General features: G+C 48.8%; 3 non-coding genes across 3 annotated transcripts; all 3 read right to left on the bottom strand.

Annotated features, from left to right (window-relative positions):
* Nucleotides 1–3,865: 3,865 nt before the first annotated feature.
* On the bottom strand, nt 3,866–3,938 carry TRNAY-GUA (transfer RNA tyrosine (anticodon GUA)). Its single transcript has one exon. It is a non-coding gene; the product is annotated as a tRNA-Tyr (tRNA).
* A 2,424-nt stretch (nt 3,939–6,362) lies between these two features.
* Nucleotides 6,363–6,435, bottom strand: TRNAY-GUA (transfer RNA tyrosine (anticodon GUA)). Its single transcript has one exon. It is a non-coding gene; the product is annotated as a tRNA-Tyr (tRNA).
* A 1,543-nt stretch (nt 6,436–7,978) lies between these two features.
* Nucleotides 7,979–8,051, bottom strand: TRNAY-GUA (transfer RNA tyrosine (anticodon GUA)). Its single transcript has one exon. It is a non-coding gene; the product is annotated as a tRNA-Tyr (tRNA).
* Between the last annotated feature and the right edge of the window lie 8,095 nt (nt 8,052–16,146).

Here is a 16,146-nt window from a genome sequence, read left to right as displayed (position 1 = left end):
TGTGTAAAAACCTTGACTTTTTACTTCACATCTGAGACCTCACAACACCGCTCCCGGATGGGCTAGAACCACCAACCTATTGGTTAACAGCCGAACGCGCTAACCATTGCGCCACGGAAGCCCAAAAGTTAAATGCTCGTTAGGTATTGTGTAAAAACCTTGACTTTTTACGTCACATCTGAGACCTCACAACACCGCTCCCGGATGGGCTCGAACCACCAACCTATTGGTAAACAGCCGAACGCGCTAACCATTGCGCCACGGAAGCCCAAAAATTAAATGGTCGTCAGGTATTGTGGAAAACTTTGGCTTTCTACGTTACATTCGAGATCCCACAACACCGCTCCCGGGTGGGCTTGAACTACCAACCTTTCGGTTAACAGCCGAACGCGCTAAATATTGCGCCACGGAAGCCCAAAGATTAAATGGTCGTCAGGTATTGTGGAAAAACTTTGGCTTTCTACGTTACATTTGAGATCCCACAACACCGCTCCCGGATGGGCTCGAACCACCAACCTATTAGTTAACAGCCGAACGCGCTAACCATTGCGCCACGGAAGCCCAAAAGTTAAATGCTCGTCAGGTATTATGTAAAAACCTTGACTTTTTACGTCACATCTGTGACCTCACAACACCGCTCCCGGATGGGGTCGAACCACCAACCTATTGGTTAACAGCCGAACGCGCTAACCATTGCGCCACGGAAGCCCAAAAGCTAAATGCTCGTCAGGTATTGTGCAAAAAACTTGACTTTTTACGTCACATCTGAGACCTCACAACACCGCTCCCGCATGGGCTCGAACCACCAACCTATTGGTTAACAGCCGAACGCGCTAACCATTGCGCCACGGAAGCCCAAAAGTTAAATACTCGTCAGGTATTGTGTAAAAACCTTGACTTCTTACGACACATCTGAGACCTCACAACACCGCTCCCGGATGGGCTCGAACCACCAACCTATTGGTTAACAGCCGAACGCGCTAACCATTGCGCCAGGGAAGCCCAAAAGTTAAATGCTCGTCAGGTATTGTGTAAAAACCTTGACTTTTTACGTCACATCTGAGACCTCACAACACCGCTCCCGGATGGGCTCGAACCACCAACCTATTGGTTAACAGCCGAACGCGCTAACCATTGCGCCACGGAAGCCCAAAAGTTAAATGCTCGTCAGGTATTATGTAAAAACATTGACTTTTTACGTCACATCTGAGACCTCACAACACCGCTTCCAGATGGGGTCGAACCACCAACCTATTGGTTAACAGCCGAACGCGCTAACCATTGCGCCAAGGAAGCCCAAAAATTAAATGGTCGTCATTTATTGTGCAAAAACTTTGGCTTTCTACGTTACATTTCAGATCCCACAACACCGCTCCCGGGTGGGCTCGAACCACCAACCTATTGGTTAACAGCCGAACGCGCTAACCATTGAGCCACGGAAGCTCAGAAATTAAATGGTTGTCAGGTATTGTGGAAAACCTTGACTTTTTACGTCACATTTGAGACCTCACGACACCGCTCCCAGATGGGCTCGAACCACCAACCTATTGGTTAACAGCCAAACGTGCTAACCATTGCGCCACGGAAGCCCAAAAATTAAATGGTCGTCAGGTATTGTGGAAAAACTTTGGCTTTCTACGTTACATTTGAGATCCCACAACACCGCTCCCGGGTGGGCTCGAACCACCAACCTATTGGTTAACAGCTGAACGCGCTAACCATTGCGCCACGGAAGCCCAAAAATTAAATGCTCGTCAGGTATTGTGTTAAAACCTTGACTTTTTACGTCACATCTGAGACCTCTCAACACCGCTCCCGGATGGACTCGAACCACCAACCTAATGGTTAACAGCCGAACGCGCTAACCATTGCGCCACGGAAGCCCAAAAGTTAAATGCTCGTCAGGTATTGTGTAAAAACCTTGACTTTTTACGTCACATCTGAGACCTCACAACACCTTTCCCTGATGGGCTCGAACCACCAACCTATTGGTAAACAGCCGAACGCGCTAACCATTGCGCCACGGAAGCCCAAAAATTAAATGGTCGTCAGGTATTGTGGAAAACTTTGGCTTTCTACGTTACATTCGAGATCCCACAACACCGCTCCCGGGTGGGCTTGAACTACCAACCTTTCGGTTAACAGCCGAACGCGCTAAATATTGCGCCACGGAAGCCCAAAGATTAAATGGTCGTCAGGTATTGTGGAAAAACTTTGGCTTTCTACGTTACATTTGAGATCCCACAACACCGCTCCCGGGTGGGCTCGAACCACCAACCTATTGGTTAACAGCCGAACGCGCTAACCATTGAGCCACGGAAGCTCAGAAATTAAATGGTTGTCAGGTATTGTGTAAAAACCTTGACTTTTTACGTCACATCTGAGACCTCACAACACCGCTCCCGGATGGGCTCGAACCACCAACCTATTGGTTAACAGCCGAACGCGCTAACCATTGCGCCACGGAAGCCCAAAAGTTAAATGCTCGTCAGGTATTATGTAAAAACCTTGACTTTTTACGTCACATCTGTGACCTCACAACACCGCTCCCGGATGGGGTCGAACCACCAACCTATTGGTTAACAGTCGAACGCGCTAACCATTGCGCCACGGAAGCCCAAAAATTAAATGGTCGTCATTTATTGTGCAAAAACTTTGGCTTTCTACGTTACATTTGAGATCCCACAACACCGCTCCCGGGTGGGCTCGAACCACCAACCTATTGGTTAACAGCCGAACGCGCTAACCATTGAGCCACGGAAGCTCAGAAATTAAATGGTTGTCAGGTATTGTGTAAAAACCTTGACTTTTTACGTCACATCTGAGACCTCACAACACCGCTCCCGGATGGGCTCGAACCACCAACCTATTGGTTAACAGCCGAACGCGCTAACCATTGCGCCACGGAAGCCCAAAAGTTAAATGCTCGTCAGGTATTATGTAAAAACCTTGACTTTTTACGTCACATCTGTGACCTCACAACACCGCTCCCGGATGGGGTCGAACCACCAACCTATTGGTTAACAGCCGAACGCGCTAACCATTGCGCCACGGAAGCCCAAAAGCTAAATGCTCGTCAGGTATTGTGCAAAAAACTTGACTTTTTACGTCACATCTGAGACCTCACAACACCGCTCCCGGATGGGCTCGAACCACCAACCTATTGGTTAACAGCCGAACGCGCTAACCATTGCGCCAAGGAAGCCCAAAAGTTAAATACTCGTCAGGTATTGTGTAAAAACCTTGACTTCTTACGTCACATCTGAGACCTCACAACACCGCTCCCGGATGGGCTCGAACCACCAACCTATTGGTTAACAGCCGAACGCGATAACCATTGCACCACGGAAGCCCAAAAGTTAAATACTCGTCAGGTATTGTGTAAAAACCTTGACTTCTTTGTCACATCTGAGACCTCACAACACCGCTCCCGGATGGGCTCGAACCACCAACCTATTGGTTAACAGCCGAACGCGCTAACCATTGCGCCACGGAAGCCCAAAAGTTAAATGCTCGTCAGGTATTGTGTAAAAACCTTGACTTTTACGTCACATCTGAGACCTCACAACACCGCTCCCGGATGGGCTCGAACCACCAACCTATTGGTTAACAGCCGAACGCGCTAACCATTGCGCCACGGAAGCCCGAAAGTTAAATGATCGTCAGCTATTATGTAAAAACCTGGACTTTTTACGTCACATCTGAGACCTCACAACACCGCTCCCGGATGGGGTCGAACCACCAACCTATTGGTTAACAGTCGAACGCGCTAACCATTGCGCCACGGAAGCCCAAAAATTAAATGGTCGTCATTTATTGTGCAAAAACTTTGGCTATCTACGTTACATTTCAGATCCCACAACACCGCTCCCGGGTGGGCTCGAACCACCAACCTATTGATTTACAGCCGAACGCGCTAACCATTGCGCCACGGAAGCCCAAAAGTTAAATGCTCGTCAGGAATTGTGTAAAAACCTTGACTTTTTACGTCACATCTGAGACCTCACAACACCGCTCCCGGATGGGGTCGAACCACCAACCTACTGGTTAACAGCCGAACGCGCTAACCATTGCGCCACGGAAGCCCAAAAATTAAATGGTCGTCATTTATTGTGCAAAAACTTTGGCTTTCTACGTTACATTTGAGATCCCACAACACCGCTCCCGGATGGGCTCGAACCACCAACCTATTGGTTAACAGCCGAACGCGCTAACCATTGCGCCACGGAAGCCCAAAAGTTAAATGCTCGTCAGGTATTGTGTAAAAACCTTGACTTTTTACGTCACATCTGAGACCTCACAACACCGCTCCCGGATGGGCTCGAACCACCAACCTATTGGTTAACAGCCGAACGCGCTAACCATTGCGCCACGGAAGCCCAAAAGCTAAATGCTCGTCAGGTATTGTGCAAAAACCATGGCTTTTTACGTCACATCTGAGACCTCACAACACCGCTCCCGGATGGGCTCGAACCACCAACCTATTGGTTAACAGCCGAACGCGCTAACCATTGCGCCACGGAAGCCCAAAAGTTAAATGCTCGACAGGTATTGTGTAAAAACCTTGACTTTTTACGTCACATCTGAGACCTCACAACACCGCTCCCGGATGGGCTCGAACCACCAACCTATTGGTTAACAGCCGAACGCGCTAACCATTGCGCCACGGAAGCCCAAAAGTTAAATGGTCGTCAGGTATTGTGGAAAAACTTTGGCTTTCTACGTTACATTTGAGATCCCACAACACCGCTCCCGGGTGGGCTCGAACCACCAACCTATTGGTTAACAGCCGAACGCGCTAACCATTGAGCCACGGAAGCTCAGAAATTAAATGGTTGTCAGGTATTGTGTAAAAACCTTGACTTTTTACGTCACATCTGAGACCTCACAACACCGCTCCCGGATGGGCTCGAACCACCAACCTATTGGTTAACAGCCGAACGCGCTAACCATTGCGCCACGGAAGCCCAAAAGTTAAATGCTCGTCAGGTATTATGTAAAAACCTTGACTTTTTACGTCACATCTGTGACCTCACAACACCGCTCCCGGATGGGGTCGAACCACCAACCTATTGGTTAACAGTCGAACGCGCTAACCATTGCGCCACGGAAGCCCAAAAATTAAATGGTCGTCATTTATTGTGCAAAAACTTTGGCTTTCTACGTTACATTTGAGATCCCACAACACCGCTCCCGGGTGGGCTCGAACCACCAACCTATTGGTTAACAGCCGAACGCGCTAACCATTGAGCCACGGAAGCTCAGAAATTAAATGGTTGTCAGGTATTGTGTAAAAACCTTGACTTTTTACGTCACATCTGAGACCTCACAACACCGCTCCCGGATGGGCTCGAACCACCAACCTATTGGTTAACAGCCGAACGCGCTAACCATTGCGCCACGGAAGCCCAAAAGTTAAATGCTCGTCAGGTATTATGTAAAAACCTTGACTTTTTACGTCACATCTGTGACCTCACAACACCGCTCCCGGATGGGGTCGAACCACCAACCTATTGGTTAACAGCCGAACGCGCTAACCATTGCGCCACGGAAGCCCAAAAGCTAAATGCTCGTCAGGTATTGTGCAAAAAACTTGACTTTTTACGTCACATCTGAGACCTCACAACACCGCTCCCGGATGGGCTCGAACCACCAACCTATTGGTTAACAGCCGAACGCGCTAACCATTGCGCCAAGGAAGCCCAAAAGTTAAATACTCGTCAGGTATTGTGTAAAAACCTTGACTTCTTACGTCACATCTGAGACCTCACAACACCGCTCCCGGATGGGCTCGAACCACCAACCTATTGGTTAACAGCCGAACGCGATAACCATTGCACCACGGAAGCCCAAAAGTTAAATACTCGTCAGGTATTGTGTAAAAACCTTGACTTCTTTGTCACATCTGAGACCTCACAACACCGCTCCCGGATGGGCTCGAACCACCAACCTATTGGTTAACAGCCGAACGCGCTAACCATTGCACCACGGAAGCCCAAAAGTTAAATGCTCGTCAGGTATTGTGTAAAAACCTTGACTTTTACGTCACATCTGAGACCTCACAACACCGCTCCCGGATGGGCTCGAACCACCAACCTATTGGTTAACAGCCGAACGCGCTAACCATTGCGCCACGGAAGCCCGAAAGTTAAATGATCGTCAGGTATTATGTAAAAACCTGGACTTTTTACGTCACATCTGAGACCTCACAACACCGCTCCCGGATGGGGTCGAACCACCAACCTATTGGTTAACAGTCGAACGCGCTAACCATTGCGCCACGGAAGCCCAAAAATTAAATGGTCGTCATTTATTGTGCAAAAACTTTGGCTATCTACGTTACATTTCAGATCCCACAACACCGCTCCCGGGTGGGCTCGAACCACCAACCTATTGATTTACAGCCGAACGCGCTAACCATTGCGCCACGGAAGCCCAAAAGTTAAATGCTCGTCAGGAATTGTGTAAAAACCTTGACTTTTTACGTCACATCTGAGACCTCACAACACCGCTCCCGGATGGGGTCGAACCACCAACCTACTGGTTAACAGCCGAACGCGCTAACCATTGCGCCACGGAAGCCCAAAAATTAAATGGTCGTCATTTATTGTGCAAAAACTTTGGCTTTCTACGTTACATTTGAGATCCCACAACACCGCTCCCGGATGGGCTCGAACCACCAACCTATTGGTTAACAGCCGAACGCGCTAACCATTGCGCCACGGAAGCCCAAAAGTTAAATGCTCGTCAGGTATTGTGTAAAAACCTTGACTTTTTACGTCACATCTGAGACCTCACAACACCGCTCCCGGATGGGCTCGAACCACCAACCTATTGGTTAACAGCCGAACGCGCTAACCATTGCGCCACGGAAGCCCAAAAGCTAAATGCTCGTCAGGTATTGTGCAAAAACCATGGCTTTTTACGTCACATCTGAGACCTCACAACACCGCTCCCGGATGGGCTCGAACCACCAACCTATTGGTTAACAGCCGAACGCGCTAACCATTGCGCCACGGAAGCCCAAAAGTTAAATGCTCGACAGGTATTGTGTAAAAACCTTGACTTTTTACGTCACATCTGAGACCTCACAACACCGCTCCCGGATGGGCTCGAACCACCAACCTATTGGTTAACAGCCGAACGCGCTAACCATTGCGCCACGGAAGCCCAAAAGTTAAATGCTCGTCAGGTATTGTGTAAAAACCTTGACTTTTTACGTCACATCTGAGAACTTACAACACCGCTCCCGGATGGGCTCGAACCACCAACCTATTGGTTAACAGCCGAACGCGCTAACCATTGCGCCACGGAAGCCCAAAAATTAAATGCTCGTCAGGTATTGTGTAAAAACCTTGACTTTTTACGTCACATCTGAGACCTTACAACACCGCTCCCGGATGGGCTCGAACCACCAACCTATTGGTTAACAGCCGAACGCGCTAACCATTGCGCCACGGAAGCCCAAAAGTTAAATGCTCGTTAGGTATTGTGTAAAAACCTTGACTTTTACGTCACATCTGAGACCTCACAACACCGCTCCCGGATGGGCTCGAACCACCAACCTATTGGTTAACAGCCGAACGCGCTAACCATTGCGCCACGGAAGCCCAAAAGTTAAATGCTCGTCAGGTATTATGTAAAAACCTTGACTTTTTACGTCACATCTGAGACCTCACAACACCGCTTCCGGATGGGGTCGAACCACCAACCTATTGGTTAACAGCCGAACGCGCTAACCATTGCGCCACGGAAGCCCAAAAATTAAATGGTCGTCATTTATTGTGCAAAAACTTTGGCTTTCTACGTTACATTTCAGATCCCACAACACCGCTCCCGGGTGGGCTCGAACCACCAACCTATTGGGTAACAGTCGAACGCGCTAACCATTGCGCCACGGAAGCCCAAAAATTAAATGGTCGTCATTTATTGTGCAAAAACTTTGGCTATCTACGTTACATTTCAGATCCCACAACACCGCTCCCGGGTGGGCTCGAACCACCAACCTATTGATTTACAGCCGAACGCGCTAACCATTGCGCCACGGAAGCCCAAAAGTTAAATGCTCGTCAGGAATTGTGTAAAAACCTTGACTTTTTACGTCACATCTGAGACCTCACAACACCGCTCCCGGATGGGGTCGAACCACCAACCTACTGGTTAACAGCCGAACGCGCTAACCATTGCGCCACGGAAGCCCAAAAATTAAATGGTCGTCATTTATTGTGCAAAAACTTTGGCTTTCTACGTTACATTTGAGATCCCACAACACCGCTCCCGGATGGGCTCGAACCACCAACCTATTGGTTAACAGCCGAACGCGCTAACCATTGCGCCACGGAAGCCCAAAAGTTAAATGCTCGTCAGGTATTGTGTAAAAACCTTGACTTTTTACGTCACATCTGAGACCTCACAACACCGCTCCCGGATGGGCTCGAACCACCAACCTATTGGTTAACAGCCGAACGCGCTAACCATTGCGCCACGGAAGCCCAAAAGCTAAATGCTCGTCAGGTATTGTGCAAAAGCCATGGCTTTTTACGTCACATCTGAGACCTCACAACACCGCTCCCGGATGGGCTCGAACCACCAACCTATTGGTTAACAGCCGAACGCGCTAACCATTGCGCCACGGAAGCCCAAAAGTTAAATGCTCGTCAGGTATTGTGTAAAAACCTTGACTTTTTACGTCACATCTGAGACCTCACAACACCGCTCCCGGATGGGCTCGAACCACCAACCTATTGGTTAACAGCCGAACGCGCTAACCATTGCGCCACGGAAGCCCAAAAGTTAAATGCTCGTCAGGAATTGTGTAAAAACCTTGACTTTTTACGTCACATCTGAGACCTCACAACACCGCTCCCGGATGGGGTCGAACCACCAACCTACTGGTTAACAGCCGAACGCGCTAACCATTGCGCCACGGAAGCCCAAAAATTAAATGGTCGTCATTTATTGTGCAAAAACTTTGGCTTTCTACGTTACATTTGAGATCCCACAACACCGCTCCCGGATGGGCTCGAACCACCAACCTATTGGTTAACAGCCGAACGCGCTAACCATTGCGCCACGGAAGCCCAAAAGTTAAATGCTCGTCAGGTATTGTGTAAAAACCTTGACTTTTTACGTCACATCTGAGACCTCACAACACCGCTCCCGGATGGGCTCGAACCACCAACCTATTGGTTAACAGCCGAACGCGCTAACCATTGCGCCACGGAAGCCCAAAAGCTAAATGCTCGTCAGGTATTGTGCAAAAACCATGGCTTTTTACGTCACATCTGAGACCTCACAACACCGCTCCCGGATGGGCTCGAACCACCAACCTATTGGTTAACAGCCGAACGCGCTAACCATTGCGCCACGGAAGCCCAAAAGTTAAATGCTCGTCAGGTATTGTGTAAAAACCTTGACTTTTTACGTCACATCTGAGACCTCACAACACCGCTCCCGGATGGGCTCGAACCACCAACCTATTGGTTAACAGCCGAACGCGCTAACCATTGCGCCAAAGAAGCCCAAAAGTTAAATGCTCGTCAGGAATTGTGTAAAAACCTTGACTTTTTACGTCACATCTGAGACCTCACAACACCGCTCCCGGATGGGGTCGAACCACCAACCTACTGGTTAACAGCCGAACGCGCTAACCATTGCGCCACGGAAGCCCAAAAATTAAATGGTCGTCATTTATTGTGCAAAAACTTTGGCTTTCTACGTTACATTTGAGATCCCACAACACCGCTCCCGGATGGGCTCGAACCACCAACCTATTGGTTAACAGCCGAACGCGCTAACCATTGCGTCACGGAAGCCCAAAAGTTAAATGCTCGTCAGGTATTGTGTAAAAACCTTGACTTTTTACGTCACATCTGAGACCTCACAACACCGCTCCCGGATGGGCTCGAACCACCAACCTATTGGTTAACAGCCGAACGCGCTAACCATTGCGCCACGGAAGCCCAAAAGTTAAATACTCGTCAGGTATTGTGTAAAAACCTTGACTTCTTACGTCACATCTGATACCTCACAACACCGCTCCCGGATGGGCTCGAACCACCAACCTATTGGTTAACAGCCGAACGCGCTAACCATTGCGCCACGGAAGCCCAAAAGTTAAATGCTCGTCAGGTATTGTGTAAAAACCTTGACTTTTTACGTCACATCTGAGACCTCACAACACCGCTCCCGGATGGGCTCGACCCACCAACCTATTGGTTAACAGCCGAAAGCGCTAACCATTGAGCCACGGAAGCTCAGAAATTAAATGGTTGTCAGGTGTTGTGGAAAACTTTGGCTTTCTACGTTACATTTGAGACCCCACAACACCTCTCCCGGGTGGGCTCGAACCACCAACCTTTCGATGAACAGCTGAACGCGCTAACCATTGCGCCACGGAATCCCAAAAATTAAATGCTCGTCAGGAATTGTGTAAAAACCTTGACTTTTTACGTCACATCTGAGACCTCACAACACCGCTCCTGGATGGGCTCGAACCACCAACCTATTGGTTAACAGCCGAACGCGATAACCATTGCGCCACGGAAGCCCAAAAGTTAAATACTCGTCAGGTATTGTGTAAAAACCTTGACTTCTTTGTCACATCTGAGACCTCACAACACCGCTCCCGGATGGGCTCGAACCACCAACCTATTGGTTAACAGCCGAACGCGCTAACCATGGCGCCACGGAAGCCCAAAAGTTAAATGCTCGTTAGGTATTGTGTAAAAACCTTGACTTTTACGTCACATCTGAGACCTCACAACACCGCTCCCGGATGGGCTCGAACCACCAACCTATTGGTTAACAGCCGAACGCGCTAACCATTGCGCCACGGAAGCCCAAAAGTTAAATGCTCGTCAGGTATTATGTAAAAACCTTGACTTTTTACGTCACATCTGAGACCTCACAACACCGCTTCCGGATGGGGTCGAACCACCAACCTATTGGTTAACAGCCGAACGCGCTAACCATTGCGCCACGGAAGCCCAAAAATTAAATGGTCGTCATTTATTGTGCAAAAACTTTGGCTTTCTACGTTACATTTCAGATCCCACAACACCGCTCCCGGGTGGGCTCGAACCACCAACCTATTGGTTAACAGTCGAACGCGCTAACCATTGAGCCACGGAAGCTCAGAAATTAAATGGTTGTCAGGTATTGTGGAAAACCTTGACTTTTTACGTCACATCTGAGACCTCACAACACCGCTCCCGGATGGGCTCGAACCACCAACCTATTGGTTAACAGCCGAACGTGCTAACCATTGCGCCACGGAAGCCCAAAAATTAAATGGTCGTCAGGTATTGTGGAAAAACTTTGGCTTTCTACGTTACATTTGAGATCACACAACACCGCTCCCGGGTGGGCTCGAACCACCAACCTATTGGTTAACAGCCGAACGCGCTAACCATTGCGCCAAGGAAGCCCAAAATTTAAATGCTCGTCAGGTATTGTGTAAAAACCTTGACTTTTTACGTCACATCTGAGACCTCACAACACCGCTCCCGGATGGGCTCGAACCACCAACCTATTGCTTAACAGCCGAACGCGCTAACCATTGCGCCACGGAAGCCCAAAAGTTAAATGCTCGTTAGGTATTGTGTAAAAACCTTGACCTTTACGTCACATCTGAGTCCTCACAACACCGCTCCCGGATGGGCTCGAACCACCAACCTATTGGTTAACAGCCGAACGTGCTAACCATTGCGCCACGGAAGCCCAAAAGTTAAATGCTCGTTAGGTATTGTGTAAAAACCTTGACCTTTACGTCACATCTGATACCTCACAACACCGCTCCCGGATGGGCTCGAACCACCAACCTATTGGTTAACAGCCGAACGCGCTAACCATTGCGCCACGGAAGCCCAAAAGTTAAATGCTCGTCAGGTATTGTGTAAAAACCTTGACTTTTTACGTCACATCTGAGACCTCACAACACCGCTCCCGGATGGGCTCGACCCACCAACCTATTGGTTAACAGCCGAAAGCGCTAACCATTGAGCCACGGAAGCTCAGAAATTAAATGGTTGTCAGGTGTTGTGGAAAACTTTGGCTTTCTACGTTACATTTGAGACCCCACAACACCTCTCCCGGGTGGGCTCGAACCACCAACCTTTCGATGAACAGCTGAACGCGCTAACCATTGCGCCACGGAATCCCAAAAATTAAATGCTCGTCAGGAATTGTGTAAAAACCTTGACTTTTTACGTCACATCTGAGACCTCACAACACCGCTCCTGGATGGGCTCGAACCACCAACCTATTGGTTAACAGCCGAACGCGATAACCATTGCGCCACGGAAGCCCAAAAGTTAAATACTCGTCAGGTATTGTGTAAAAACCTTGACTTCTTTGTCACATCTGAGACCTCACAACACCGCTCCCGGATGGGCTCGAACCACCAACCTATTGGTTAACAGCCGAACGCGCTAACCATGGCGCCACGGAAGCCCAAAAGTTAAATGCTCGTTAGGTATTGTGTAAAAACCTTGACTTTTACGTCACATCTGAGACCTCACAACACCGCTCCCGGATGGGCTCGAACCACCAACCTATTGGTTAACAGCCGAACGCGCTAACCATTGCGCCACGGAAGCCCAAAAGTTAAATGCTCGTCAGGTATTATGTAAAAACCTTGACTTTTTACGTCACATCTGAGACCTCACAACACCGCTTCCGGATGGGGTCGAACCACCAACCTATTGGTTAACAGCCGAACGCGCTAACCATTGCGCCACGGAAGCCCAAAAATTAAATGGTCGTCATTTATTGTGCAAAAACTTTGGCTTTCTACGTTACATTTCAGATCCCACAACACCGCTCCCGGGTGGGCTCGAACCACCAACCTATTGGTTAACAGTCGAACGCGCTAACCATTGAGCCACGGAAGCTCAGAAATTAAATGGTTGTCAGGTATTGTGGAAAACCTTGACTTTTTACGTCACATCTGAGACCTCACAACACCGCTCCCGGATGGGCTCGAACCACCAACCTATTGGTTAACAGCCGAACGTGCTAACCATTGCGCCACGGAAGCCCAAAAATTAAATGGTCGTCAGGTATTGTGGAAAAACTTTGGCTTTCTACGTTACATTTGAGATCACACAACACCGCTCCCGGGTGGGCTCGAACCACCAACCTATTGGTTAACAGCCGAACGCGCTAACCATTGCGCCAAGGAAGCCCAAAATTTAAATGCTCGTCAGGTATTGTGTAAAAACCTTGACTTTTTACGTCACATCTGAGACCTCACAACACCGCTCCCGGATGGGCTCGAACCACCAACCTATTGCTTAACAGCCGAACGCGCTAACCATTGCGCCACGGAAGCCCAAAAGTTAAATGCTCGTTAGGTATTGTGTAAAAACCTTGACCTTTACGTCACATCTGAGTCCTCACAACACCGCTCCCGGATGGGCTCGAACCACCAACCTATTGGTTAACAGCCGAACGTGCTAACCATTGCGCCACGGAAGCCCAAAAATTAAATGGTCGTCAGGTATTGTGGAAAAACTTTGGCTTTCTACGTTACATTTGAGATCACACAACACCGCTCCCGGATGGGCTCGAACCACCAACCTATTGGTTAACAGCCGAACGCGCTAACCATTGCGCCAAGGAAGCCCAAAATTTAAATGCTCGTCAGGTATTGTGTAAAAACGTTGACTTTTTACGTCACATCTGAGACCTCACAACACCGCTCCCGGATGGGCTCGAACCACCAACCTATTGGTTAACAGCCGAACGCGCTAACCATTGCGCCAAGGAAGCCCAAAATTTAAATGCTCGTCAGGTATTGTGTAAAAACCTTGACTTTCTACGTTACATTTGAGATCCCACAACACCGCTCCCGGATGGGCTCGAACCACCAACCTATTGGTTAACAGCCGAACGCGCTAACCATTGCGCCATGGAAGCCCAAAAGTTAAATGCTCGTCAGGTATTGTGTAAAAACCTTGACTTTTTACGTCACATCTGAGACCTCACAACACCGCTCCCGGATGGGCTCGAACCACCAACCTATTGGTTAACAGCCGAACGCGCTAACCATTGCGCCACGGAAGCCCAAAAGTTAAATACTCGTCAGGTATTGTGTAAAAACCTTGACTTCTTACGTCACATCTGAGACCTCACAACACCGCTCCCGGATGGTCTCGAACCACCAACCTATTGGTTAACAGCCGAACGCGCTAACCATTGCGCCACGGAAGCCCAAAAGTTAAATACTCGTCAGGTATTGTGTAAAAACCTTGACTTCTTTGTCACATCTGAGACCTCACAACACCGCTCCCGGATGGGCTCGAACCACCAACCTATTGGTTAACAGCCGAACGCGCTAACCATTGCGCCAGGGAAGCCCAAAAGTTAAATGCTCGTCAGGTATTGTGTAAAAACCTTGACTTTTTACGTCACATCTGAGACCTTACAACACCGCTCCCGGATGGGCTCGAACCACCAACCTATTGGTTAACAGCCGAACGCGCTAACCATTGCGCCACGGAAGCCCAAAAATTAAATGCTCGTCAGGTATTGTGTAAAAACCTTGACTTTTTACGTCACATCTGAGACCTTACAACACCGCTCCCGGATGGGCTCGAACCACCAACCTATTGGTTAACAGCCGAACGCGCTAACCATTGCGCCACGGAAGCCCAAAAGTTAAATGCTCGTTAGGTATTGTGTAAAAACCTTGACTTTTACGTCACATCTGAGACCTCACAACACCGCTCCCGGATGGGCTCGAACCACCAACCTATTGGTTAACAGCCGAACGCGCTAACCATTGCGCCACGGAAGCCCAAAAGTTAAATGCTCGTCAGGTATTATGTAAAAACCTTGACTTTTTACGTCACATCTGAGACCTCACAACACCGCTTCCGGATGGGGTCGAACCACCAACCTATTGGTTAACAGCCGAACGCGCTAACCATTGCGCCACGGAAGCCCGAAAATTAAATGGTCGTCATTTATTGTGCAAAAACTTTGGCTTTCTACGTTACATTTCAGATCCCACAACACCGCTCCCGGGTGGGCTCGAACCACCAACCTATTGGTTAACAGTCGAACGCGCTAACCATTGCGCCACGGAAGCCCAAAAATTAAATGGTCGTCAGGTATTGTGGAAAAACTTTGGCTTTCTACGTTACATTTGAGATCACACAACACCGCTCCCGGGTGGGCTCGAACCACCAACCTATTGGTTAACAGCCGAACGCGCTAACCATTGCGCCAAGGAAGCCCAAAATTTAAATGCTCGTCAGGTATTGTGTAAAAACCTTGACTTTTTACGTCACTTCTGAGACCTCACAACACCGCTCCCGGATGGGCTCGAACCACCAACCTATTGGTTAACAGCCGAACGCGCTAACCATTGCGCCACGGAAGCCCAAAAGTTAAATGCTCGTCAGGTATTATGTAAAAACCTTGACTTTTTACGTCACATCTGAGACCTCACAACACCGCTTCCGGATGGGGTCGAACCACCAACCTATTGGTTAACAGCCGAACGCGCTAACCATTGCGCCACGGAAGCCCAAAAATTAAATGGTCGTCATTTATTGTGCAAAAACTTTGGCTTTCTACGTTACATTTCAGATCCCACAACACCGCTCGCGGGTGGGCTCGAACCACCAACCTATTGGTTAACAGTCGAACGCGCTAACCATTGAGCCACGGAAGCTCAGAAATTAAATGGTTGTCAGGTATTGTGGAAAACCTTGACTTTTTACGTCACATCTGAGACCTCACAACACCGCTCCCGGATGGGCTCGAACCACCAACCTATTGGTTAACAGCCGAACGTGCTAACCATTGCGCCACGGAAGCCCAAAAATCAAATGGTCGTCAGGTATTGTGGAAAAACTTTGGCTTTCTACGTTACATTTGAGATCACACAACACCGCTCCCGGGTGGGCTCGAACCACCAACCTATTGGTTAACAGCCGAACGCGCTAACCATTGCGCCAAGGAAGCCCAAAATTTAAATGCTCGTCAGGTATTGTGTAAAAACCTTGACTTTTTACGTCACTTCTGAGACCTCACAACACCGCTCCCGGATGGGCTCGAACCACCAACCTATTGGTTAACAGCCGAACGCGCTAACCATTGCGCCACGGAAGCCCAAAAGTTAAATGCTCGTTAGGT

The sequence above is a fragment of the Phalangium opilio genome, unplaced genomic scaffold (genome assembly GCF_054372755.1).
Source record: "Phalangium opilio isolate 3A_F unplaced genomic scaffold, DU_Popi_V2 ptg000390l_1, whole genome shotgun sequence".
In the NCBI taxonomy this organism is placed as follows: domain Eukaryota; kingdom Metazoa; phylum Arthropoda; class Arachnida; order Opiliones; family Phalangiidae; genus Phalangium; species Phalangium opilio.
The sequence above is the reverse complement of the archived record's forward strand: the minus strand, read 5'-3'. Positions and strand labels throughout refer to the sequence as shown.